At 44.0% G+C, this 25,396-nt stretch overlaps 1 protein-coding gene across 15 annotated transcripts in view; it reads left to right on the top strand.

Annotated features, from left to right (window-relative positions):
- The window catches only part of GRM7 (glutamate metabotropic receptor 7), an 840,756-nt gene that overhangs the window by 638,070 nt on the left and 177,290 nt on the right, over positions 1-25,396 (top strand). The gene's annotated exons all lie outside the window — the stretch shown is intronic.

Genomic DNA, 25,396 nt, shown 5'->3' with positions numbered 1-25,396 from the left:
CTTTCTCTGTGTGACCTATTTTACTTTGCATAATGCCCTTAAGGTCCTTCCTTGTCGTCAGGCATCAGTATTTGTTAGAGATCCCCAGCTGGTTCCAGTGAATAGCAAACTTTGTCAAACTCTGGCCTAGGAGTCGATCTTTCCCCTGCATCTGTTCCTCCATGTACGCAAAGGAAAAACAAAGGAACAAAAACAAATACAGGCGTAAACCTCCCTCTAGGCATAGACATATTGTAAGAAGTGTCCCTCCATTGGATTTTGAAAATACTGTTGGCTTGCTGTCAGGCTAGTCCTTTGGATAACCAGTGACGCTTTCCCGAAGAGCTCATTTGGAGAAAAGAAAGGCCAGACTGTGGATCCCAAAAGGAGGCCCCAGGAAGGTGGACTTGTAGACGTGGTTCTGGGTGGCGAGGACCGGGGAAAAAGCAGAGGTAAATGTGTATCAAGTTTGGATCCTAAATTTTTCCAGCCAGCATGACCAGCGCCCCAGAGCATGACTAAGAAAAATGTCCCGATAAATCCAGATCATATTTAAATGGCAAACCTAAGGCAAAAAAAAAAAAAAATCTTACAGAGATAGGAAAAATGTGTTTTCTGGAGAGGGTGGGAAGCAGGGCTCTATGTTGCTCAATCTAAAGATTTCTTCTTCTCTCCACCTTGACCACCCGGAATTTCCTCTCATTTGTACAAGTCAATGGAAATCACATCTTGAAGATGTCTCAAAGAAGCAGAACATGAGAGTTAAGAACAGGTGTGAGTCTGGCTTGGGCTGTGGTTCTAGGTGTGTCATTTCTAAGAACAGCGAGCCTCAGCCTCCTCATTTTGTGATGGGAACCAATAGTTGAACCTTTGTAAAGTGAACGTGAAGGTGAAGTGACATAGTGACTGAAAGCACTTCTCACGGTGTCTAGAACTTTGTAGGGCTCAGTACATTTTGGTGATTGTTATTATCCAGTCAACCTGTGTGGATGTCATAGTTTCTCCAAAGTTTGCTTTGTGAGCAGAGTGTAGAAAGAGCGTGTGCCCTTGTGGAGAGGTCTGGGCGGTGGCACGGGGGATCCCACTTTTACTATCTTGTACCAGCTCATGAGAGCCATCTATTAAATTTCTAGGAAATTAGCGAGTTAGTTTTTATATGTTCTTTTCCGTTATAGGTTATTACAAGATATTGAGTATAGTTCCCTGTGCTATATGGTAGGTCCTGTTGGTTATCTGTTTTACATATAATAGTGTGTATATTTTAATCCCAGACTCCTCATTTACCCCTCTTCTCTCTTTCCCCTTTGGTAACCGTAAAATTGTTTCCTATGTCTGTGAGCTTATTTCTGTTTTGTAAATAAGTTCATTTGCATCATTTTTTTAGATTCCACATACAAGCGATATCTACAGTATTTGTCTTTCTCTGTCTGACTTCACTTAGTATGATAATGTCTAGGTCCATCCGTGTTGCTGCAAATGGCATTATTTCATTCTTTTTTATGGCTGAGTAATATTCCATTGTATATACGTACCACATCTTCTTTATCCATTCCTCTGTCCATGGGCACTTAGGTTGCTTCCATGTCTTGGCTATTGTAAATAATGCTGCTGTGAACATTGGGGTGCATGTATCTCTTCAGATTATGGTTTTCTCTGGATATATGCCCAGGAGTGGGATTGCTGGGTCATATGGTAGCTCCATTTTTAGTTTTATAAGGAACCTACATACTGTTCTCCATAGTAGCTGTATCAATTTACATTCCCACCAACAGTGCAGGAGGTTACCCTTTTCTCCACATCCTCTCCAGCATTTATTATTTGTAGGCCTTTTGGTGATGGCCATTCTGACTGGTGTGCCATGATACCTCCTTCTAGTTTTGATGTGCATTTCCCTAGTAATTAGTGAGTTAGTTTTTAAACAACGATTATTAAAATTAAATGACACAGGCTTATGATTAATCAATTAAAAAAGAAATAAATACTCAAAACATATTTTCCAATTATTTTACTACGTTTTACTGTTATCTCTGTGCTTGGGGTTATTTACATCAGTTGAATACGTATAGTGGAAACACTGCATAAGTGTGTGCTATGCCACCTCATGCATGGCATTATATTGGCAAATTGAGATCATCTGTGGTGAGTATTTATAGGATAGAAATCATCAAATATTACAAATTGAGGTGTTTCCCTCAGAGAGTTGATTAGAAACATTTACAGCACACCTCTAGCATAGGGCAAGTGTGTGAGGAGAGAAGGAAGGCTTAGGTGCAGTTGAAGCATCTTTGCTATTTTTAGGAAGAACGACCGTGAGTTAGAACTTGGAGGAGGATTTTCCCAAGAGTTGCCTAGAAAGCCAAGTAGGGAGAAAAAAAATCTTCTCTCAGCATCTTACTTACAAAAGGCAAGACAAGGAAAGAAAGCCAGCAACTAGCTGTGGAATCCACACGCTACTTTCAAATGGCAAAATCAGATCTGTTTTCACGAGTGATGATGCCAGAGGATTTTGCAGTTGTGTAGTGAAATCCAAGAAGACCAACTTTCCCAAATCCTGAGACTTAATCTTGCAGAAGAGATAATCCTTGATCATAAATTTTTAGTGTTTGCATTTTTAAATTTAACTTTTAAGGGAAATGTGTTCAAGTGGTCCAAACAACTAGAAGGTATAGAAAATTGTGAAATGAACCTATCTGCCATCTTTCTAAAACTCCCACCAGCAGTATCATTCCTGGTTCTTTTTATACATGCTTTCAAGGTTTTTCTTGCACGTCCAAGTAAATCTAAACATGAATTTTGACTCCCATCCTCCTTTTCCTTATTACACAAAATGTCACACAGTATACTTACTCTCCTATACCTTGCTCTTTTTCCATTAATAATAGATTTTAGTTACCTTCCCATATGATACGTGTACAGAGTTCCTTCGTTTTTTTAAATAATAGCTGGACAGTGCCCCGTTATCTGAATGAGCTCTAATTTATTTAACCAGTTTCTTAGTTGTCGGCCCTGGGTCGTGTCCAGTCTTTTGCTATTGCATAATGCAGCGATGGGTAGTGTTTTATACTGTGAACAGCCTAAAGGGTGCCTGCTTCCCCCACAGTCCAGCATAGTGAAGCAGTGGCCAAAGTTTAGGATTTTGCCAGCCTGACAGCTGAACAATGTTGTCTCCAGGGGATTTTAATTCGTATTTCACTCATTCTGAGTGACATGGGCCTCTTCTCGTGTGTTCACTAGCCATTCCCATTTCTTTTTGTCTGGCTTGCTTTATTTTTTTGTTATTATTTTATTTGTGTGTGTGTGTGTGTGTGTGTGTGTGTGTGTGTGTGTGTGTATGGTACGCGGGCCTCTCACTGCCGTGGCCTCTCCCGCTACGGAGCACAGGCTCCGGACGCGCAGGCCCAGCGGCCACGGCTCACGGGCCCAGCCGCTCCGCGGCACGTGGGATCCTCCCGGACCGGGGCACGAACCCGTGTCCCCTGCATCGGCAGGCGGACTCCCAACCGCTGCGCCACCAGGGAAGCCCCTGGCTTGCTTTATTTATTTATTGTTCGTGAGCTGTCTATTCATATCCTTTGCTTGTTTTCCTTTGTGTTAATTTCTTAGTTCATTTTAAAGCCAGTGGACATCGCCTCACAAGTCAACTAGGACAAAAAGCCTGTATGCCGATGACCGGCGAGATCTATTTTTGGTTGCTATCCCATCATGCTAAGCTTTCAAGTCGATGGTGGCCAGTCGTAGTTTGTGGTGCGGTGCAAGCAGGTGAGCTAACGTGAAAAGAAGCGGCAGGTCTACCCCCAAATGTTTGTCCATCCGGAAACCTCCATTTGAATGGAAATGGCTGCTCAGAGGCTAAAGACAGATGCATGAGCTTAAAACCAACCCCCAGGTTCCCATCTAGCCACTCCTGCTTTGGTTCCAGGCTGTTTTTTCAAGGATATTTAGATAGTGAGCCCTCGGAAAGGTAGCGATCAGCTTTTCCTTATGGAACAGAGGGTGGGTTTGTTTTCTGGCCCAGAAAATGAAAGTAATGTCAGAGCTTGAACAGGGTTGCCTGTCAGCCCTGTAAAACACTGGGGCTCGTGAACTTAGGGTTCATCAGCCCAGAGCGTATGCAGCACCCACCTGGCTCTCTCCACCTTGCCCTGTGGGAAGTGGGGCTTGGGAAGCCAGCGCAAATGCTGTACCTCTGGCTCTTGCTGTTACTGTGGAGAGAAAACTGTCCTTTGTCTCCGACCCAGGGGTTGTGTATCTTCTGCCAGCGTCCATGAGACTGTGGCAGACTAATTTGGAAGCTGTCAGGTAGGTTCAAATCCCAGCACCTTTATGGCTCTTGACCTTTAGTTCATAGATCTTTTGTAATAATTAAATGTAGTAACGTATAAAGCACGTAGGACAATGCCTATGCCTCGTTCGTAATAGTTACACAGTAAGCAGGGGGCCAGCGTTAGCATTTTTCTTGTTATTATTGTTACCATTATTACCTGCCTCAGAGGATTGATTGGGGATTAAGGTAAAAAAAAATATTAGCATAGTGTCTGGCCCATGGTAGGCTTTCAGGCATGGGATTCTTTCTTTCATTCAGGTATTGGATCATTTCAGGGAGGCTATAATAGCAACAAGGGACCTCAGACCCACTGTGAAGGTAGATTTAGCTCTTAATCTGTTTTCCTAAGCTCAGCTAAAGGCAGATGGCCTCACAGGGCGGGCACCGGGGACCTCAGGTCTCTGTGCAGCTTCCTAGGACCCCCCGCTCCATCCAAAGCCACAATGAAGCATGCCAGGTAGAGCTTTGCCAGATCTAGGGACGGCCGTTAGTGCTGCCTTCTAATTCCGTACTGATTCCCCTCTTGGAGAAGAATACGTCTGAACATAAAAGTTTTTATGTGAGCATCGTTTTATAGACACCGGGGAGGAAGCACTCGGTGACCTGGCGTCGCAGAGTCACTTGCAGTCACTCCTCAGCCTCCCAGCCTCGATTTGACAAATCTGACCGCGTGTTGGCTGGAGCTTGGTCTTTTCCTGTGCTCTAGCTATGGTGGTGGATGAAAGAGACTTGGGCCCTGCCCTCGGGGAGCTCACAACTGAGCAAAGAAAACACCATTAAGTGAGTAACATTCCAAGGAAGTAAAACGGTAACTCTGATGAGTGCCATAGAGGAAACTGACAATGTTGAGTTAATTACGGTAAGTAACCCACTCCAAAATCTCAGCAGGGTAGCATCACTTATTTACTTATTTCTCACTTATGTCGCAGTCCAGTGTGGCCAGACAGTGGGAACTGGGGTTGGTGTGGGGATGAGAGGACCTCTTGGGCTTCTTCAGTCTTCCCAGGGTCCGGACTCTTTCTCTGAGTCAGTGCTGCCCTGTCTAGGGCCCCCCTCCCTTCTCTGTGTCCAGGAGGCACCCCGGCCTGCCATTGATTGGCTCCCCCCACTTCACCGTATAGCGTAAATTCGGGGGAACCTCGGAAACGTGGTCCACCCGGGCGCCTCGAAGAATCTCTAGTTGTTTTGTGATACAGGAGACAGCAGAGGAGAACAGAGCTGATGGGGTCGCCCAGGAAGTGACTTTGGTTAAGACCGTAGGTTCTGGAGTCAGATTGCCTGAGTCCCTTCCTGGCTCTGCCACTTGCCAGCTGGGGACCTTGGGTTTAGTTGTGCATCCTCTCAATGCCTGACTCTTCTCAGCTGTGAAATGGGGCTGAAAAGAATAGAGCGGTCTGAGAGAGCAAATGGAGTAACCAGTGCACTCCAAAATTATTCAGCACAGGGTCAGATGGGTTTATTCGAAGTAAATCAGTGCAGTTAAATTATTATCGGGGTTGTCATTAGTAATGATAAGGCAGGACCTGAAGGAGGTCTTGAACGTTAAAGGAGGTTTAGAATGTTAAACCAGCGTGGCAGAAAACACTATCGTCGAACCCTTCGTTGCTTCCCCCTCCATTCTCACCTCGGTGTGAAAGTTCCCCCGGTCCTTTGCAAACCACTGCTGGAATAGCCTACAGTCTCTTCTCTTCTGCTAATTTCCCTGGTTATATCAGGCTCCCCACACCCGCCTTCTAACTAAGATTCTGATGGGGTCGATACATGGTTTTAATTTTAACTCAGATTTTGCAAATGGCTGTTCTTCTTTTCCCTCTTTGAAAATGATGTGTTCAGTTGGCTTTTCTCCAAGGTTCCATTTTGTCCTCACAATCTCTCTATCTTTTTACGGAAAGTTTAAACATGGTGGTGACTGCCCAGATGCCAGGTCTTGTGTTTGGCAGCTGGCGTCTTGAGTTGGCAAATAGTTTCACGGGCTGGCACTTAGATGCAAGGCAGATACTGAGAGCTGAGGGGGAGAATCATTACTCATCACAGTGGAACCACTAGCAGCCCCTCAAGTCATTTGTCTGCTAAACGTTTCCCTTTCGTGCTCAGTAGACCCAACTCATGCTGCTGTCGCTTGTGTAGCCACCCTACCCTGCAGTCAGAAGCCTGTCCTTTCTACCTTCCTAAAAGAAACACTCGTCATGAAGGGCCAAGGGCACTGTTAAACTTTATAAGATTCATTTCTCAGTGAAGTGTTTAAAGGGGCATCAGCACTTGAGACAGTTGACATAGACGAGGCTCTTTGTTGGAATCATCTTCACCTCTATAAAGTAGGGCTCAAGAGGCACGATACTGGACCCATCGTTATGGGTTGTCTATTTTGTGCCAGGCACTGTGCTGGCTGATGAGGACACAGCAGTGAACCAAACGCCGTCCCTGCCCTCGGTGAACCTGCCACTTGGTGGGGAGAACAGATGATCAAACCCTCGCTCACATCCGATATCTAATGGCATCATGACAACGGATGATGCTCAGAGTGTCCATTACAAGGGGATTTCACTGAAATGGGTGATGAGGAATGGCTTCCTTGAGGAGGTGACCCGGGAGCTGAGGGTTGATGGATGGAGCAGGACTTATCTGGGCACAAGGGGAAGAAAAGCTGTTCTTCAGAGGGGGCAGAATGTGCTCTAATGACTCAAATGTGGGTAAGCCTGTGAAGAAAGCTAAGGGGACTGTGGCATATGGGATGAGACCAGAAGAGTAGGTGCTGAAGGCCACCATATGATTAATGGTCATTCACTTCGGAGCAATGAAAACCCACGTAAGGGCTTTGAGCAGAGAAGAGTAGGCTGCTGACTAGGTCAGATTTGCCTCTGGAGAAAATCTCTGTGTCTGGAGGGTGGGGTTGAGTGGATGTGTGTGGACCAGAGGGGAGGTTCTTCTAAGAGTCAAGGACTTCATGAAAAGCGAAGACAGCTCAGTGTCTGGGGGATAGAGGTGCACAGTGAGAAGTGCAGGCGCTTAGATGGCCAAACGCGTAGGACTCAGCAATGGATCACATGTGGAAGATGAGAAGGAGGAAGTGTCCAAAGAGACCCTCCAGGGCTTCTGAGTTCCTGTATTGCGTGGAAAGTCGTGCTATCCACGGACATGGTGCCGAATCTGGGGAGAAAGATCATGAAGAAGTTTTGAAGTTTCAAATCTTAATATCAGTGTAAGATTACAATTAGAATGACATTATTTGTCAGTTCACAAAACATATTGTGGAAGGAAGAAAAAGGAAATAAGTTACCATGTCTTCATCACCTCCCACGCTTTGGGTGCTTTTACTTGTGCCTTCTGGAGATGACAGAATCTGAGCTGTGTCTGAGAAAGACTTCACTGTGACCAGTGTCAAGGAGGCACAGAGGGGCAGATGTGGCCTGGCCACTACAAGCTGGAGAGATTCATAAATGGGAGACGAAGAGAAAGAAAAGAGCGAGAGGAGAGGGTGTATAAACACGTTAGAATGACTAGAACTCTTCGCTCTCTTGAGAAACTTAATTTTGCCCATGAACGCAGCAACCGAAAGTCAAAATTAAACAGACCTTGTAACAGTAAGAGACCTGAGCTCATTAACAATCTTCAAATAATTTATAATTAGTAATATTAAAAAGAATTCTGAACAGGGGCATGAATGTGCAGAGCTCCTTTGTGTTCCCTTAAGCCAGCCGTTTCCAAATCCGCTAGCTTTTTGTACCTGCCTATAACCACAGAGCTGGGCCAGGAAGAGCACGATGCTTAGAAACAAGCAGGCTCAGTATTTAATGCATGATTTTTTGAACCCCTTGGAGCTCGTCTTCTTTATTTTTGTCTCTTGTCTCTCCTGGAAACACACGCACACGTGGAAATTAACGTTAAGCAATGCAGTTAGTGAAGATATTTTCACAAATCCACTAAAACATGTACAAGAGACTGCTAATAGTGTTTGCCTCCAGGAAGCTGTTGACAAGAACGGAAAGGGAGGACCGACTTTTCATTGTATATGATTATGCATATCTTGACTTTTTAGTAGATGTGTAACTGAATACATTTTTTTTAAGTCCATTATTTTTGTGGCCTGAAAGGCACCAAGATGTAAACAGAAAGTTTATGGACTCAGACACTGAATACCTGAGCCTGGGACTTCCCCAGTGGCGCAGTGGTTAAGACTCCCAACGCAGGGGGCCTGGGTTTGATGCCTGGTCAGGGAACTAGATCCCACATGCGTGCCACAACTAAGAGTTCACATGCCACAGCTAAGGAGCCCACGTGCTGCAACTAAAGGAGCACACGAGCTGCAACTAAGGATTCGGCAATCCGCAACGAAGGAGCCCTTGAGATGCCATTAAGGAGCCCTCCTGCCGCAGCTAAGACCTGGCACAACGAAATAAGTAATAATAAAATAAAGAAATGAATATGTAAAAAAAATTACCTGAGCCAAAGTTTCCTTATTCACAGGGTACGGGGAATAACTCTTACCTCGCATGGTTTTTAATGAGGCTTAGGGATAGAGTATATTCAATACCTGGCGTAGAGTGAACGTTCAATAGTAAAAATTGCACTATTGACGAATGAAAGTCTTTTCTGATAGGCTGTAGCTAAATAAAACTTTTTCTGGTGAAGTTTTAGGTCTCGAGAGGTTTTGGAAGTAAAAATACGGACCTGGTATTCAGAAATGAAAAGAAAAGGGTCTCTGGTGAGACCCCCTCCTTCCTGGCTTGTAGACGCCACCTTCTTGCTGTGTCCTCACATGGCCCTTCTTCTTTGAACACATGCTCCTGGTGCCTCTTCACTTCTTATAAGGATGCTGGTCCTGTCAGGTTAGGGCCCCACCCTTATGACCTCTTTTGACCTCAGTAATCTCCTGTAAGTCCCTGTCTCCAAACAGTCACTCTGAGGGTGAGGGCCGGCTTAGAACTTCAACATATGAATTTGGGGAGGACACTATTGAGTCCGTAACACCCAGTCACAGGTTTTACTCCTAATTTCACAGTTACAAATAGCTGTGAGACGCAGGCAGAGTCGGGAGAGGTCTGGAAGTACCAATATTACTCCTCAGGTCCTCTCTTCCCTAAGGTCACACTTTGGCCCAGAGTGATAAATTAAATCTTTAAGTAGTGTATGTGTCTATGTGCAAAAGTAAGAACTGTTTTGGCCATGAAGCATCATTATTTTTAACTTAGGTACACAGCTTCATGATGTTTTTCTGGGAACCATACTCTATAAATTGACAGACTCCAAGTCTGTTTATCAAATCCCTCCCAGACAGACTAGGTACATCCCACTAAAGCATTCCGTAGATACACAGTCTCAAGCTAGGATGCATCATTTGTTTGTCCGCCAGGAGGTCTATTGTTAGCAAAAGGAAATTTGTGGTTTTTTGTATTTATTTTTAATACGTGTGTATTTATTTGGCTGCACCGGCTCTTAGTTGGCACTCAGGATCTTTGCTGCTGCACGGCGGATCTTTCGTTGCAGCATAAGGGATCTAGTTCCCTGACCAGGGATGGAACCTGGGTCCCCTGCATTAGGAGCCTGGAGTCTTAGCCACTGGACCACCAGGGAAGTCCCAGCGAAAGGAAATTTGACCAAGCAACCTTTCTTCTATATTTCTGGAAGGTCCTCCCTCATTCACCCTCCTCCCACCCCAAGTAGAAGGTGAATTGTAGGCCTGCGGCCAACCCTATCCTTCCCAATGGGATTTCTTCCTTTGCACCCTCACCACAAAGCTCTGGACAAACCCTCTGACATTTTGTTCCTCCAACACTTTCCTCTTGAAATGTGGTCCCCAGACCTGCAGCATAACCTGGGAGCTGGTTAAAAATGCAGACTCTCGAGTCCACCCTCCCCCACCAGGCTGACTAAATCAGAATCTGCGTTTTAACGAGATGTCCAGGGGATTTGTTGGCACATTCAAGTTTGAGAAGCACTGTTCTACCACACCAGGTCTTCCCTGCCTCAGAGCCTTTGCACCTGCCCTGTTAACTTCCCATGCATGTCTCCTCACCGTTCAGGTCACAGCTGAAAAGTCACCTTTTCTGCCCCTCTCATCTTCTTTTTAACACCAGATGCCCTGGTGTTACCCTTGCATTTGCGTTCCTGCTCGACACCTGTTACAATACATATTTTATTAATTTGTTGTACTGTTGCTCCAGCTGTCCCAGTAATTCTGAGCTCCTTGAGGTCAGAAGTCTTACCCAACCTGTTTGACAGTTGTATCCTAATGAGTATCACTTGGTACATTGGGTGGCCAAGAAATCGTTGTTGAATCAAAAATGAGCAAACTGATATTCCACGACTGGCACCTACCTGTATGTCTAACGTTCTCTTCTTTATTCCCTCCTTGCACTCACCTCAAGCTACTTACAGCCCTCATCCTCATCGCCGTCCTTGAATCAAGTGCTTTCGTGCTTTCTCGGATTTCCTTAAGCTTCTCACGCTTCCTGAATGTGTTTTCCCCATCTCCTCTCACTAAAGAACACTTAATCACCCTCAGAGCCTCTGCTCCAATATTCTAGAAAAGACAGCTTAAGGACCATTGGGGCCACAGCTGTATTTTGAATTCTATTGAATTTTACTGAGTTGACATGCGTATTGCTACCATGACACCAAGATCCTCTAGAGGGAAAGGACATCATCGTTTATCTTATCTGTATAGCCATCGCTTAATGTAGTGCATGGAACACAGGAACTGCTCAGTAAATGGCCTTTGAATTATGAGACAGGAGAAATACAAGAGGATGTGAGAGGATGGTGTAACGAAAGCCAACCTACATCTACTACAGAATCTTGGCATAAAAAGTCCTTCCTGATCAGCACAGTCCCTGTCGTCTGTGTGCACTTTTCTTGATGAAAAAGCACTTTTCATGTCCCTTGTCTTCCAGCAGTCCTGGAAATATAAGCTGAATGAAATAAACACTTAATATGTCTCACCTTCCTAAGATAACCGAGCTTCTCAGTGTAGAAATAAACAAATAGGCTGTCTTCGACCATTCAGGCTGTTCCTACCCAATGCAGTAGGCTGTGTGGCTTGTTAAAACAGAAACCGATTTCTCATAGCTCTGGAGCCTCAAAGTCCAAAATCAAGACCCCAGCAGATTCAGTGTCTGGTGAAGCCTGCTACCTGCTTCATAAGATGGCCATGTTTTCACTGTATCCTAATTGATGAGGGAGTTCTCCGGAGTCCCTTTCTAAGGGCTTTAATCCTGCTCATGAAGGCTCCACTCTTAAAACCTAATCACCTCCCAAAGGCCCCTTCTCCCCACCATCACGATTGGGATTAGACTTCGACATATGAATTTGGAGGGGGCGGGGACACACAGACATTTATTCCATAGCATGTGCTGTTTGGAGAGGCCACTTCCCTCTTAGCTTGTAGACTTCCAAATATGTAAGGCAGTAGACTCCACTTCTTAATTAGCCTAATTTTGGGCTTCCCTGGTGGCGCAGTGGTTGAGAGTCCGCCTGCCGATGCGGGGGACACGGGCTCGTGCCCCGGTCCGGAAGGATCCCACGTGCCGCGGAGCGACTGGGGCCCGTGAGCCATGGCCGCTGAGCCTGCGCGTCCGGAGCCTGTGCTCTGCAACGGGAGAGGCCGCGACAGTGAGAGACCCGTGTACCGCAAAAAAAAAAAAAGCAAAGGCATGGAGGCAGTGTACAAGAGAAACCTGAAAACCGCAGGAAATGAGCTTATTCTTCTTATAATGAAAGTTAGAAGAAAGAAATTGAAATACCTATTTTAATTGGATATCCCTGTCTTTAAAACACTCTCATATATGCAATCAGATTTGATTCTCCAACAACTCCATTTTACTGGTTAGAAAATTCAGCAGCACAGAAGCCCAAGACGATCCAGCTAGTATCCTGAGCGTTGACAACTGAACTAGTGTTCTCTGACTTTCCATGACCCCACAGGTTACGCTAGTCCACGAAGGGAAAAGATCTGAAAGACAATGCTAGAATCCCAATCAGAATATTAGTTAACCAATGTCAGTGTTTTCTCCAGTGTTACTGGAGGGATACAGATTCTGCAGTATGTTGAGATAATAGATGTTACAACAGGGGGAAGAATTATTTGTTCTGAATTCCAAAGAATTAGAAAGCACTGTCTTAAATCAAAGCATGATCTCTCCTTAATAGCATTACTTCTCAGGGTCTTTAATAAACTAATATGCACTGTGGCTCCCCTGACATCGTGATATTGAACGGTGTGATTTTCTGTGTTCAAAACATTATGTTTCGGGGCTCGTATTCATCAGAATGAAACGTGGGATAATGCTGCTAAATAATCTGTATAAAAACAATTTCTATCCTCTAGTTGAGCAAAGGGAAGCAAGAGATTCAGAGGCTGAGAATAGAAAAATAGAAAGGAGGGAAAAGAAAACAGAAAGAAAATGAAAAGCTCTTCTTGTCTCAGAGGGTAAACTAACTGATCAGCATTCTTCCCCACTTACCTGGCAGAGAGCGTGACTCACCCCAGGTGAGTGGGTGAAAAGCAATTTGCAAGTTGTCTGGAGCGTGAAAACCTAAGATGAATGGCTGTGCGGATTAGAAAAGAAGATTTAGTAGCAGTGATATGAGGACTTGTATTGTTCTTGCCTGTATAGTTTGTCATATTTAAGCAAGTCAGAGTTGGGAGGCTCAAACAAAAAGGAAGAATAAGGAGCATTCAAGGGCACTAAAAGAAAACATTTTCTCCTAAGGATGTATCCCTTTATGTCTCTTCTTGGAATAGAATTTGTCCACGTTTCATTCCATCTTTTAGGCTCTGTTGGGGATTTAAACAAATACATAATAGCCCCAGTTTTCCCAGTTGAAGCAGAAGAGGCAGAAGACTAGAACAGGTAAAATGCTAAGAGAGGGCTTCCCTGGTGGCGCAGTGGTTGAGAGTCCGCCCGCCGATGCGGGGGACACGGGTTCGTGCCCCGGTCCGGGAGGATCCCACGTGCCGCGGAGCGGCTGGGTCCGTGAGCCATGGCCGCTGAGCCTGTGCGTCCGGAGCCTGTGCTCCGCAACGGGAGAGGCCACAGCAGTGAGAGGCCCGCGTACCGCAAAAAAAAAAAAAAAAAAAAAAAAAAAAAAAAAGGTAAGAGTTGTCTGCAGAGGGAGAGGGCATTTCCAGCCTGGAGGCTTCAGAGAAGATTTGGGTTATTTGAATGGTTGCAGAATTAGGGGAAAAGCATGACAGCTAAAAGGATGAGTATAAACTAAATAACGCAAATAGGGATCCATAGGGTATTGAAGGGAAACGCAAGATGGCTATGGGTGGGGCTGGAGGGGAGGATCAGGGGTTCACTCTGCAGTGACTTAAATGCTAAAGAGAGTCTCTGCGCTGTCTCAGGTGGGCAGTGAACTTTATCCAGGGTGCAGTAGAACCACCCTCGCCTTCCAAGAAGCCACCCTGGCAACTTCATGACCAATAGCATCTGTGAGCCGATCTTCTAGGCATAGGGTGACATCAGGAAACAACATAACTGTGATCTTTTCACACGGAGGGAGATGAACACAGAAGTAAACACCCGGATGTTTAATTTCGGGTAGTCACTTAACAATGAGGAGAAATAGAGTAGAGGAATAAGAACCGACAGGGAAGGCTGACAGCAAAGAGAGTAACTGAGAGGACCGGATAATGATAACTTTAATAGAGCAATGTTTGGGGACAAAGAGGAACGAGGTTTATGGAGAAGATTGGAACAAACTGTGCTATTTTTTGAGGGGAGCAAGGTGGAGGAGGCATCAAAAAAGATGACGGTACAGTCACTAATAATAATTGCAGTAGATACAACTCATTAAGCTTTTCCTATGGGCCAGACTACGTGCTTCACATACATTCATTTTCTCAGTAATTTTGAAGCCAAATCTGGCCTCTGTACCCCGACACCGAATTAATTCTTGGAGACAGAGTTTTTTGGATGAAGTAGAAAAGAATAGCTTCATTGTTTTGCCAGGCAAAGGGGGCCACAGTGGGCTAATGCCCTCAGAAGTGTGTCCTAATGGGGGGGGTGGGCTTGTGAGGGGTATTATAGTCAGGAGGCGGTGCTGTTGTTAAGGATCAGGGTGCACGCAGGGCCATCTGGCATCAGGTGATGAGGGGCAAACTGTGACCTTCTCTGGAATGAAGAGTGCTTCATCAAGTAGTTAACATCTTCCATTTGGTGGGGATTTTAGTTCTGCAGAAGAGCTCCAAGATATTGTTGTGTGTGTCCCTTGAAGGGGGACCAGGACCCTGCCCCAAGGCTGCACCATTGTTTCTTGCCTGTTCCTCCCTGGTCTCTGTGTCCCCGCCCCCCCACTTCCCTGATTAGCAACTGTTTGAACCTGCCCTTTGGAACTCAGGGAAGGGGACACAGAAAGGCTTTTGTGCCCAGAAGCCCCACAGGGTCCTGCTCGGTTTCAATTGTAGGAGGTAATCATTGCTATGTGCATTTCACAGTTGAAGAAAAAATAATAGGTTCAGAGAGCTTAAATGACTTGGCTACCATGTGACCCAGCCATCCCACTACTGGCATATACCCAGAGAAAACCATAATTCAGGAAGACACATGCACCCCAGAGTTCATTGCAGCCCTATTTACAATAGCCAGGACATGGAAACAACCTAAATGTCCATCAACAGAAGAATGGATAAAGAAGATGTGGTACATATATACAATGGAATATCACTCACGCATAATTGGGTCATTTGTAGAGATGTGGATGGACTTAGACACTGTCCTACAGAGTGAAGTAAGTCAGAAAGAGAAAAACAAGTATCATATATTAATGCATATATTGAAATCTGAAAAAATTGGTATAGTCGATCTTATTACAAAGCAGAAATAGAGGCACGATCGTAGAGAACAAACGTCTGGATACCAAGGGGAAAAGGGGACGACGACGGGATGAATTGGCAGATGAGGATTGACGTATATACACTGTTGATACTATGTACACAATAGATCGCTAATGAGAATCTACCGTATAGCAGCAGGAACTGTACTCAGCGCTCTGTGGTGACCTAAATGGGAAGGAAATCCAAAAAAGAGGGGATATACGTATACGTATGGATGATTCACTTTGCTGTAGAGTAGAAACTAACGCAAAATTGTAAAGCAACTCCAATAAAAATTTAAAGACAAAAAAAATGACTTGGCCAGTGTCACCTGCTAGGATTTGAACCCATGTCTGTCTGAGTCCAAGGCTCATGTCATTAACTCCTCTGGTGTACCAGGACAGGTTGGAGGGTGGGTGGAGAGATCTAGAAAACGGGAAGGAAGGCTGTACTTCTAGTTGTCGATATGTAGAGTCTGAAATGCCACTACAGCATTAGTTGCTGATAATATGTGGCTGCAAGAATCAGAGCTCAAGAGAGAGGGGAGGCCTGCCAATAGCCCTCTTTAAGTTTTTGCCTGGATTAATTAAACTTAAGTTGATCGCTGGAGCCATAAAATATTCCAGTAAAAATTAATAATTAGGCAGTTACGATGTCTCAGGCACACACCTTACACATGCTGTCTCCTTTGTCACAAATGCGTCTCATTCATAGCAAATAAGCTAGGGAAACACCCTCCACATGGTTGGCTCGCCTTGGGTCATACTGTCTGGAGGTGACGAAGCCAGTCTTTGGACCCAGTAAAGGCTGACTTCCTAGCTCGTGTTCTTTCTGTTTTGAGCTGTAGCTGAGTTTACCAGAGGAGAATGTTCAGAGAACAGTCAGGGACCTATTGAAATCCAGTTCTGTCCTTGGCTGCGGACTGTTGTTCTCGCTCCCCATGGTGTGCTAGTTAGGTTCTTGTTTCTACTACCTAGCAACTTAGCGCTCCAGATTTAATTCCCTTTCTTCTCTCAAAATGCCGAGGACATTTCACATATAAACTTCCATTCTTTAGATGTGTATTAAATGACCCAGAAATAGATGAGACTCAACCTAAGTCCTTATGGATCCTTTCATCAACTCCGCTTACAGTTCAACTCCAATTTCGGCTGGGGGAAAATCACTTGTACAGTAGTGGTCAGTCTTTTCTCTCACCTCTTTCACCTGCCAGTGCTCTTGATTCCCCTCTCAGATTCTGGGTTTCCAGCATTGAATAAAGTGGATGGAAGCTCTGAAATCACTGGGTTTACAGAGGAGTTGGGAGACAGATTTTAATGAGTCACATATCTGCATAATTACAAATGGTGTTAAATTCTTTGGGGAGGGATCCTTGAGAGGTTATAAAAGGAGGCACCAACCCAGTGAGGGTGGGGCGTCCAGAGCAAGAGTCTGGTGAGCTGAAAGAGGTATTGAAGAGCTTGTTACAGCACAGAAGCCGCAGTGGGGCAGGATGCCTCATGGGACCCATAGACCCAGGGCAGTGAAGCCACCTGGTGTGTGTGTCCCTTTGAGACGATGCTCAGCTAGGAGGCTAAAGAGCAATGAGAAGTCACTGAAGAATTAAGCAAAAAAAAAGGTGACATGATCAGATCTCCATGCTCAAGAATCCTCCTAGCTCTAGTGCAGAGGATGGGATTAGGAAAAGGCCAGCAGGAAAGAGAGGGGAAGAAAACCCCATAGAAAGCTTTTGCAGAGGAGGTGTGATGATAACAGGGGAGAAGAGAGGATTCATTTCTCTAAGGCGTTCGTTTTTGTCTCTTTTGCTGCCGACAATTAAAACGGGATCCAGCACCCAGTAACCTTACTTAATGTATAGTTTGTTGGGTACAATAATTAATGTAAGTGATTGCAGGAGAGAAACACAACACAAGTTGTTAGTCCCTTAGATATGGGGGGAGGGGGTGGGGACCAAAGGAAAGGAAGATGTCAAAGATGACACAGCTTCTGGTTTATGGTTTGATAAAGCTGCCATGCGCTAGGGCTTTGTCCTTCTTTTGTCCTTGTCTCTGAGTCAGCCGATGTTTTCTGTAAAGGGCCAGATAGTAAATACGTTAGGTTTTGCAGACCACGCATTCACAACTACTCAGTTCTACCAACGTAGCCTCAAATCGGCTAGAGGCAATATGTCGGTGAACAGCGTGGTGGTGTTCCAATAAAACTTTATTTATGAAATCACGTGGTGGGCAGGATTTGGAGCGCTGGGGCCAATAGTCTGCCAAGTTCCTGGTGTTGAACAAGTTTATTTGAGGTATTTTTGAGGCATCCATGTGAAGATGTTTACATTATAAATTATACTTAAATCCGTGCTTCAAAAAACTACTTTCAAATGTTTTTAATAATTCAACCAGGATTAAATACCTAATGTTTGATTGGTGAGCATCATTTAGGGAACTGTGTCCCCAGGGTGGGGCTAAATAAGAGATGACTTGTAGTTGACACATACATTATAAGGAGATGGCTCCTCTCCTGGCAGTTTTGTTTGCGAAAGGGATAGCTAACTAGTGTTAGCAGATATGTATTGTTTGGCCAACTGAGTCTACGGTAATTTTGAAAAAGCATCAACGTTGTGAAAAATCGAAGGTTCCCCAGAAGGCTGTCCTGGTTCTTCTGGAAAAAAAATAAAATAAAAAATAAATAAAAGGAGGTTCTGAAGCCAAGTAAAGATAACCCTTTTTTAGTCAGAGGTATAGAAAGGTGTGATAAAGAAAGAAATGTAGAGTTACTTTGGGGGCAAACTGTTCAATCCGTCTGGGAGCTTTTAATTATGCAAATTTAATAAATACCACCCCCCTTTCCGCTTGTACTTAAGGAAAACGCAAGCATCGAAGTAGTAAATGTAGGGCTTCCATGGTGGCGCAGTGGTTAAGAACCCTCCCGACAATGCAGGGGGACACGGGTTCAAGCCCTGGTCCAGGAAGATCCCACATGCCACAGAGCAGCTAAGCCCGTGCACCACAACTACTGAGCCTGTACTCTAGAGCCCACGTGCCACAACTACTGAGGCCACGTGCCACAATTACTGAGGCCACGTGCCACAATTACTGAAGCCCGCGCGCCTAGAGCCCGTGCTCAGCCACATGAGAAGCCACCGCAGTGAGAAGCCTGCGCACCGCAGCGAAGGGTAGCCCCCTCTCGCCGCAACTAGAGAAAGCCCGCACGTAGCAACGAAGACCCAACGCAGCCCAAAATAAATAAATTAAATAAATAAACAAGAACAAAAAAAAGAAATAGTAAATGCAGATCATTTTGGCAGAACTAATAATGAAGTCTATTCCTGATGTATAATTCAATATGTATTTGCATGGACATGTAATTTATTTTGTGTTCCTTTAGACTTTGTTTTGAGGAGAAGCACTATCTTACTCTCACATCAGTTGTTTGCTTTATGGGCTGAGCCTTTCTAGGCCTTTTAAGTTGTTTCGCCAGTGACATTATGAAATAGAAGTCCGGAGACCTTCCTGAACCGTGAACATTTGTAATTCCACTACAGCGCCATACTTTCCCATTAAACCATAAGAGTATAACTGAGCATTTTAGGTGACCTCGGACTTTTTTTTTTTTTTTTTTTTGCGGTATGCGGGCCTCTCACCGTTGTGGCCTCTCCCGTTGCGGAGCACAGGCTCCGGACGCGCAGGCTCAGCGGCCATGGCTCACGGGCTTAGTTGCTCCGCGGCACGTGGGATCCTCCCGGACCGGGGCACGAACCCGTGTCTCCTGCATCGGCAAGGCGGACTCTCAACCACTGCACCACCAGGGAAGCCCACCTCGGACTTTTAAGGAGAGCTGGTGCATCCTAAGGTCAAGAATAGAAGCCTGCAGTCAGTAGGTTCTCTAAACAAAGCAAATATTTTCTCCTAAATTCCAGCCCTTCAGAGAGTTTAGTTCATTCTTTCCCATACTTACCTACATATGACCAGAGGAGCTTTCAAACACCCTGCTGCCTATTTGGAATTTTTAGAAGATCCCCAAGTGATTGAAATGTGCAGTCAAGTTTGGGAACCACTGGCATAATTCAGAAAAAGGTCTTCATTCAGAGCAGGCATACAGATGGCCAGTAGGTCCATGAAAAGATGCTCAACATCGCTAGTTATTAGAGAAATGCAAATCAGAGCTACAATGCGGTTCCACCTCACACCTGTCAGAATGGCCATCATTAAAAAGTCTACAAATCACAAATGCTGGAGAGGGCGTGGAGAAAAGGGAACCTTCCTACACTGTTGGTGGGAATGTCAATTGGTGCAGCTGCCGTGGAAAACAGTATGGAGGTTCCTGAAGAAACTAAACACAGAGGTGCCATATGATCCAGCAATCCCACTCCTGGGCATATACCCAGACAAAAGTATAATTGGAAAAGATACATGCACTCCTGTATTCACAGCAGCACTATTCACAATAGCCAGGACATGGAAACAACCTAAATGTCCATGAACAAAGGAACGTCTAAAGAGGACGGTGTGTGTGTGGAGGGGGTGTGTGTGTATTCAAATACATACATATATATATAAATATACATATATAAATCTCCAATGAACTATTACTCAGACATCAAAAATAGTGAAATAATGCCATTTGCAGCAACATGGATGGACTTAGAGATCATCATACTAAGTGAATTAAGTCAGAAAGAGAAAGACAAATACCATATGAAATCACTTATGTGTGGAATCTAAGATATGACACAAGTGAACTTATCCCTAAAACAGAAACAGACTCACATGGAGAACAGACTTCTGATTGCCAAGGGGTGGGGGGAAGGGAGGGAAGGAGCGGGAGTTCGGGGTTAGCAGAGGCAAACTCTTATATACAGAATGGATGAACACCAAGGTCCTACTGTACAGCACAGGGAAGTGTATTCAATATCCTGTGACAAACCATCACGGAAAAGAATATGGAAAAGAACATATACATATATACACAGGTAGCTGAGTTGCTTTGCCGTGCAGAAGAGATTAACACAACTTTGTCACTATAGCTCAGTAAAAATTTTTTTTAAGAAAAGGTCTTAGTAGCAATACAGAGCTGTCCACATCTTGGACCTCGAGTCACTTTACAGTGAGATGAAGCTCTAAATCCCTCCGTGGGTGCCCAGAGACTACCGTAGTTAAACACTAGTCAGTTAGGGCTTCCCCGGTGGCGCAGTGGTTGAGAATCCGCCTGCCGATGCAGGGGACGCGGGTTCGTGCCCCGGTCCGGGAGGATCCCACGTGCCGCGGAGTGGCTGGGCCCGTGAGCCGTGGCCGCTGGGCCTGCGCGTCCGGCGCCTGTGCTCCGCAACGGGGGAGGCCACGACAGTGAGAGGCCCGCGTACCGCATGGCACTTTCCTCCTAGAGTATATTAAACATGATGAATTGTGCAAGTAATTCCAAATTTTGAATAAGCAGTCCCGAAATTCTGCTTTATCGTCCAGTCCTGCTGCCTAAAATTTAACAATCGGGGCTGAGGCTTAAAAAAGAAAAAAAAAAAAAAAAGACATTGAGATACTACAAAATTCCTTGTAAAGCCATTCTACCTTACCCACTCCCCACCGGAACCTAAACCTGGTTCTTTTCTAGTATTAGAAATTCAACACTCTGGTGCATTTTTCCTGAAAAGATTTTTTTCATAAATTAGCCGGGACAAATATATTTTAATGAACAAACGGTGTTTAATAAGAAAGCTCTTGTTAAATTAGCTCATTCTATTAAGGTTTTAGTATGTAAAAATAATGCTGTTGCAAAGAATTATGCAACAAAAACACCAGCCAGCTCGCTCTACAGAGTGTGCGCTGGAAAATGCAAATGGAACTTCACTGGAGAAAATATCCGTGCAGTGACACAGTTTTCCTTCAGAGAGAAAATGTCTTCTAGACAAAAATGGATGCACTGAACAGTGTTTATAAAAATCCTCTCGGTTTGATTCCTGCATTTGGCAGTAAGACAGCAAGCAACTCATTGGGTTTTATTTTAAAATTCCAGTGATTATAAGGTTTGCGCAACCCCGGTGGAATAGCTTTCTCTGCTAGAGCCAGACCCCAGTTTTTCTTTGCCAAACACATGTGCTGAAGAACTTTAGCTGACAGGTACTTTTTCATTCTCTCTGTCTGAGCCAGAAGCAGTGGAGTCACAGCTGATTTTTTGAGTCCAGGTGTTTACCGCCCTCTTTTCTGAGTGCTTTCAGGAGACAAAGACAAGTGTATCCGATCACGTGTGATTCACAAGTTTCCTTTCCTCCTGGCACCCTCTACTACCCACACACGAACTTGAATCATGGGCTAACTGTCCAATAGTCTCAGGCCTTCACGTACCAGCTGCAGAAATAAGGAGTTTATTAGAATGTTTGACTGCAAGTTGTGGGCTACCCATGAGGTCTTGGTTAACCAAGGGAAGTTTATTGTTTCACGTTCGCAGTTCAGGGTAGGGGGGTACTGGTGTTGGTTCATTTGGTTGACAAAATGATGCCACTGTTAAAAAAAAAAAGATTAAAGAAGACAATTTAGGCAGTACAGACGCACTTTATTTAACACTTTGTGGACAGTCTTCTTTCAGAGAACTGCAAAATGGGATGGAAAGTGGAAAGCTCTCACAGGATAAAGAGTAAAGAACAAGGAAAAGACATATAAAAATTATCTGATGGGCTGCCCACATAATCAATGCTTTTTGGGGTGAGAAGCCCCTGAGTTGACTTAGCCTTTGGAGGTTGGCTGACTAGATGTACTGCATTTCTGTTTGAGTGAAGCTTGTCTACAGGAATGTGAAAGCTATCTTAGTTTTGGCTTCCTGACGTGGCACCCCATACAGGAGTGGCTCCATGTTGAGCCTAGAAAGTTATTTTGAGAGCATCAAAGGTACAAATTCTGGTTTTGTTTTTGTTTTACTATCCTCAGCATATCAGCTTTGTTCCTTCAGCTCGTCTCTTCGTGGTGGCACAATGGCTGCTGCAGCTCCGTATATCACATTTGCACACATCAAAGGCTGAAGACAGCATATCTCTCTCTTCTTTGTGTCTCTACTTTAAAGAGTGAAGAACGCTTTCCTAGGACTCCACAAAAGGCTTATTTTTGCTTTCATTGGCCAGAATTACCTAATTTTCTCTTTTTTAAACCATTGATTCACTTATCCATAAAATCTATGCGCCATGCGTGGTGTTAATGGATGATAATAGCTTTACAGGTGTATTCTCTTGCCAAGAGCTGAGATCTCAACAGTCCTTTGCCATGAGCCAGCTACTGAGCTGATCCAGTATCCAATAGCCATCAACTTGGGATGTCCAGGAAGAAAATGCATTCTTATCAGGGAATTTAGAACCGTATCTTCTAAAGAAGACGATGGTAAACATCCTAGCCTTTTTCCTAATCTTTGTTTACCTGAAATAAATAGACTGACATATATTGCTCCAGCAAAGATGGGTTTATTGGAGATCAGCAAGAGAATTGCAATTCGGGGTCTGAAACCGTGGCAAGCCACATGCAAGACCCCTCACAGCAAGGAAAGGAGAACACTTTCATAGAGGGGAAAAGGAAGTTGGAGGGCAATAGTGAGAGGTTCATGGCTTTTCATTGTCCGAGTCCTTGCCAAGGAAGAGGAGGAGTCTTCTTCCTGTTGGGTTCATCTGTGAGCACAGGGCGTGAGATCTCCCCCTCCTCCTGACACTCTTTAACTGAGATTTCTATTTATTAATTTTTTACATCTTTCTGCAATTTAACTTGGGCTTTCGAGCTAACTAAATAAAACACAGTTTTGTTGCAGAGTTTAGAACAAACTTGAAATTTGCATTCCTTCTAGTGTTTTGACAAAATCAATTGACATTACAGTTAATTTTTCAAAACCCTATATAGTATTATCCTCTTTTAAATAGGTGCCCCTGGACATTTGCAGCTAACTGTTTCTTCTTATGAAACAATGCACTAAATTTGTGTGGATAGGTAAGGATATACACAAATCATATGTGTCACTTTAACAAAATTCTCTCTTACTGGAGCTCTTAAAGGTTAGTTGGTACCTTTATGGAACATAAATTATATTTTCAATAATGATTTTTGTTGGCAAAGCAAGTAAATTAGACTTCTGTTCATTTGGAGCAAGAAGCAACTTTGCTGCTCTAATATATACAATTACATTGAGTTGAGATCTACTTTAAATGAAAATTGAAAACAAAACAAATTAAGTCGTCAGTGTAAAGTTTGTGGTTATAGCTGTGGTATACATTTGGTTAAGTCGAGAAAAAAAGCTGTTACGCTTTGCTGACCATTTTATTTGTGGGGAGGGGGGATTGCAAGCTGGCAACATTTGAAATTGGCTATAAAATATTACATATAATGATCATTTGTTTTTATATTTGTATGAGCCCTACATCTATTCCATAGCTTAAGTTTAATCATATGGCATATTAGTTCCCACTCGTGTTGGAATCAGGCAATCTCAAGTTTAGCTAATGATATTTATTGGTAAGTTTTTTTGGTTAGTCTTTCTTACTAACCATGCATAGGGCCTTTTACTTTGATATTTTGAAACACTTGTATTAATAATAGCAATCTTTTAGGTTCCAACTTCTTGAAATTGGACGTTTATAAAGTTAATGCATGTCTTTTTCTCTCTTATTACAAATTATTTCTTTAATTTTATGACTTTGGGATGGCTGACAGTGACCTACTGGCTCAAAAATGATGATATTGAGAAAGAAATGATTATGTTTTATATCTATAGATTTATTAGTGCTGACTTAGGCTTTGTGCCCAGGCAAATGAGTTCATAAGAGTCATCCAAAGATACTTGGGTCTCTGATTAAAGTTTAAATCCAATCACTGGAAGGTTATAATATTTTTTAAAGTTGAATCCTTGAGCCGTTCTTTCCCCCAGAGTTATAACTACATTTGATTCAGATGTTGAGTGTAGCTCTCATTCACGTGTTGATGGAAGTATCCCACCTTGCTACGCACTGCATCCTGTTTTAACAGAGCATTCAGATTCCACTGAGCACTAGATTAGTTCCCCCCCTTATCTCTTAAAAGTATACATTTTAAAAAGGCTCAGGGACCTCCCTCGTGGTGCAGTGGTTGAGAATCCACCTGCCAATTCAGGGGACACGGGTTCTGATCCATGGTCCGGGAATATCCCACATGCCGCGGAGCAACTAAACCCGTGAGCCACAACCACTGGGCCCGTGTGCCACAACTACCGAAGCCCGCATGCTGCAACTACTGAAGCCTGCGCACGCAGAGCCCGTGTTCTGCAACAAGAGAAGCCACCGCAATGAGAAACCTCACACCACAACAAAGAGTAGCCCCCGCTCCCCGAACGTAGAGAGAGCGCGCACACAGCAATGAAGACCAAACGCAGCGAAATCAATCAATCAATCAATCAATCAAAATAGTTAGGACTTTCCAGTATCTTTCTAACCTATATTTTTGTTCACTTCTGTTAAAAATTTGACTAACTAGATATGGGGAACATCATCCAAATGTGTTCATTGGAATGTCTTCGTGTCTTTTTTAGGTACGTGTTTTGCAGCACGTAGGTAGTAAAATTATTCATTTAGTAGGTATATTTTTCGGGACCCTTGGTTACAAGTAAGAGAAATGAAATTCAAAGTACTTCAGCATAGCAGAGTTTACTGATTCACATAATGACACAAAAACAGAGCTGTTTCCAGGAGCTTAAACAGGCTTATCAGTAATCTTTCTCTTCAATCCTCTACTCTGCTTTCCTTGATATTGGCTTCTTCCTCTGAGAAATAACTTTCTCTTTATAGCCACGATCACCAGCATCCTTACATCCTGGAAACTGCAAGTCCAACAGAAACAAAGATTTTTATCCTATGTAGTCTCTGTAAAAGCCGTGAAGTTAAATGCTGTGCCATTCTGTAATGACCCCATCCCTGACCCAGTCTCTGGGGCTAGGAGGTCGGAATGTATCAGTGGTTGACAAAGAGTGGTGGCTAGAGAATCTCCAGCAACACCATCTGCGATTTTGTTAGAAATATATACTCTCGGGTACCGTCCTAGTCCCAGTGAATCAGAAACTCTGAGAGTGGGGTTCAGCATGCTGGGTTGTAAAAACCCCTCCAAGTGATTCTCATGTGTACTGAAGCTTGAGAACGACGCAATATCCTCATTGGCCCAGCCTAGGTCTTGCTTGCCACCCCTGGAGTTTCCGTGTAAATCCCACCTCACAGAAAGCACATAGAAAAAAAAAAAAAAATGTGAGGAACTGATATCAGGAAAAAAAAGAAGAATAGATGCTGTGCTGGAAAAGATGAG

The sequence above is a fragment of the Kogia breviceps genome, chromosome 10 (genome assembly GCF_026419965.1).
Source record: "Kogia breviceps isolate mKogBre1 chromosome 10, mKogBre1 haplotype 1, whole genome shotgun sequence".
NCBI lineage: Eukaryota > Metazoa > Chordata > Mammalia > Artiodactyla > Physeteridae > Kogia > Kogia breviceps.
The sequence above is the reverse complement of the archived record's forward strand: the minus strand, read 5'-3'. Positions and strand labels throughout refer to the sequence as shown.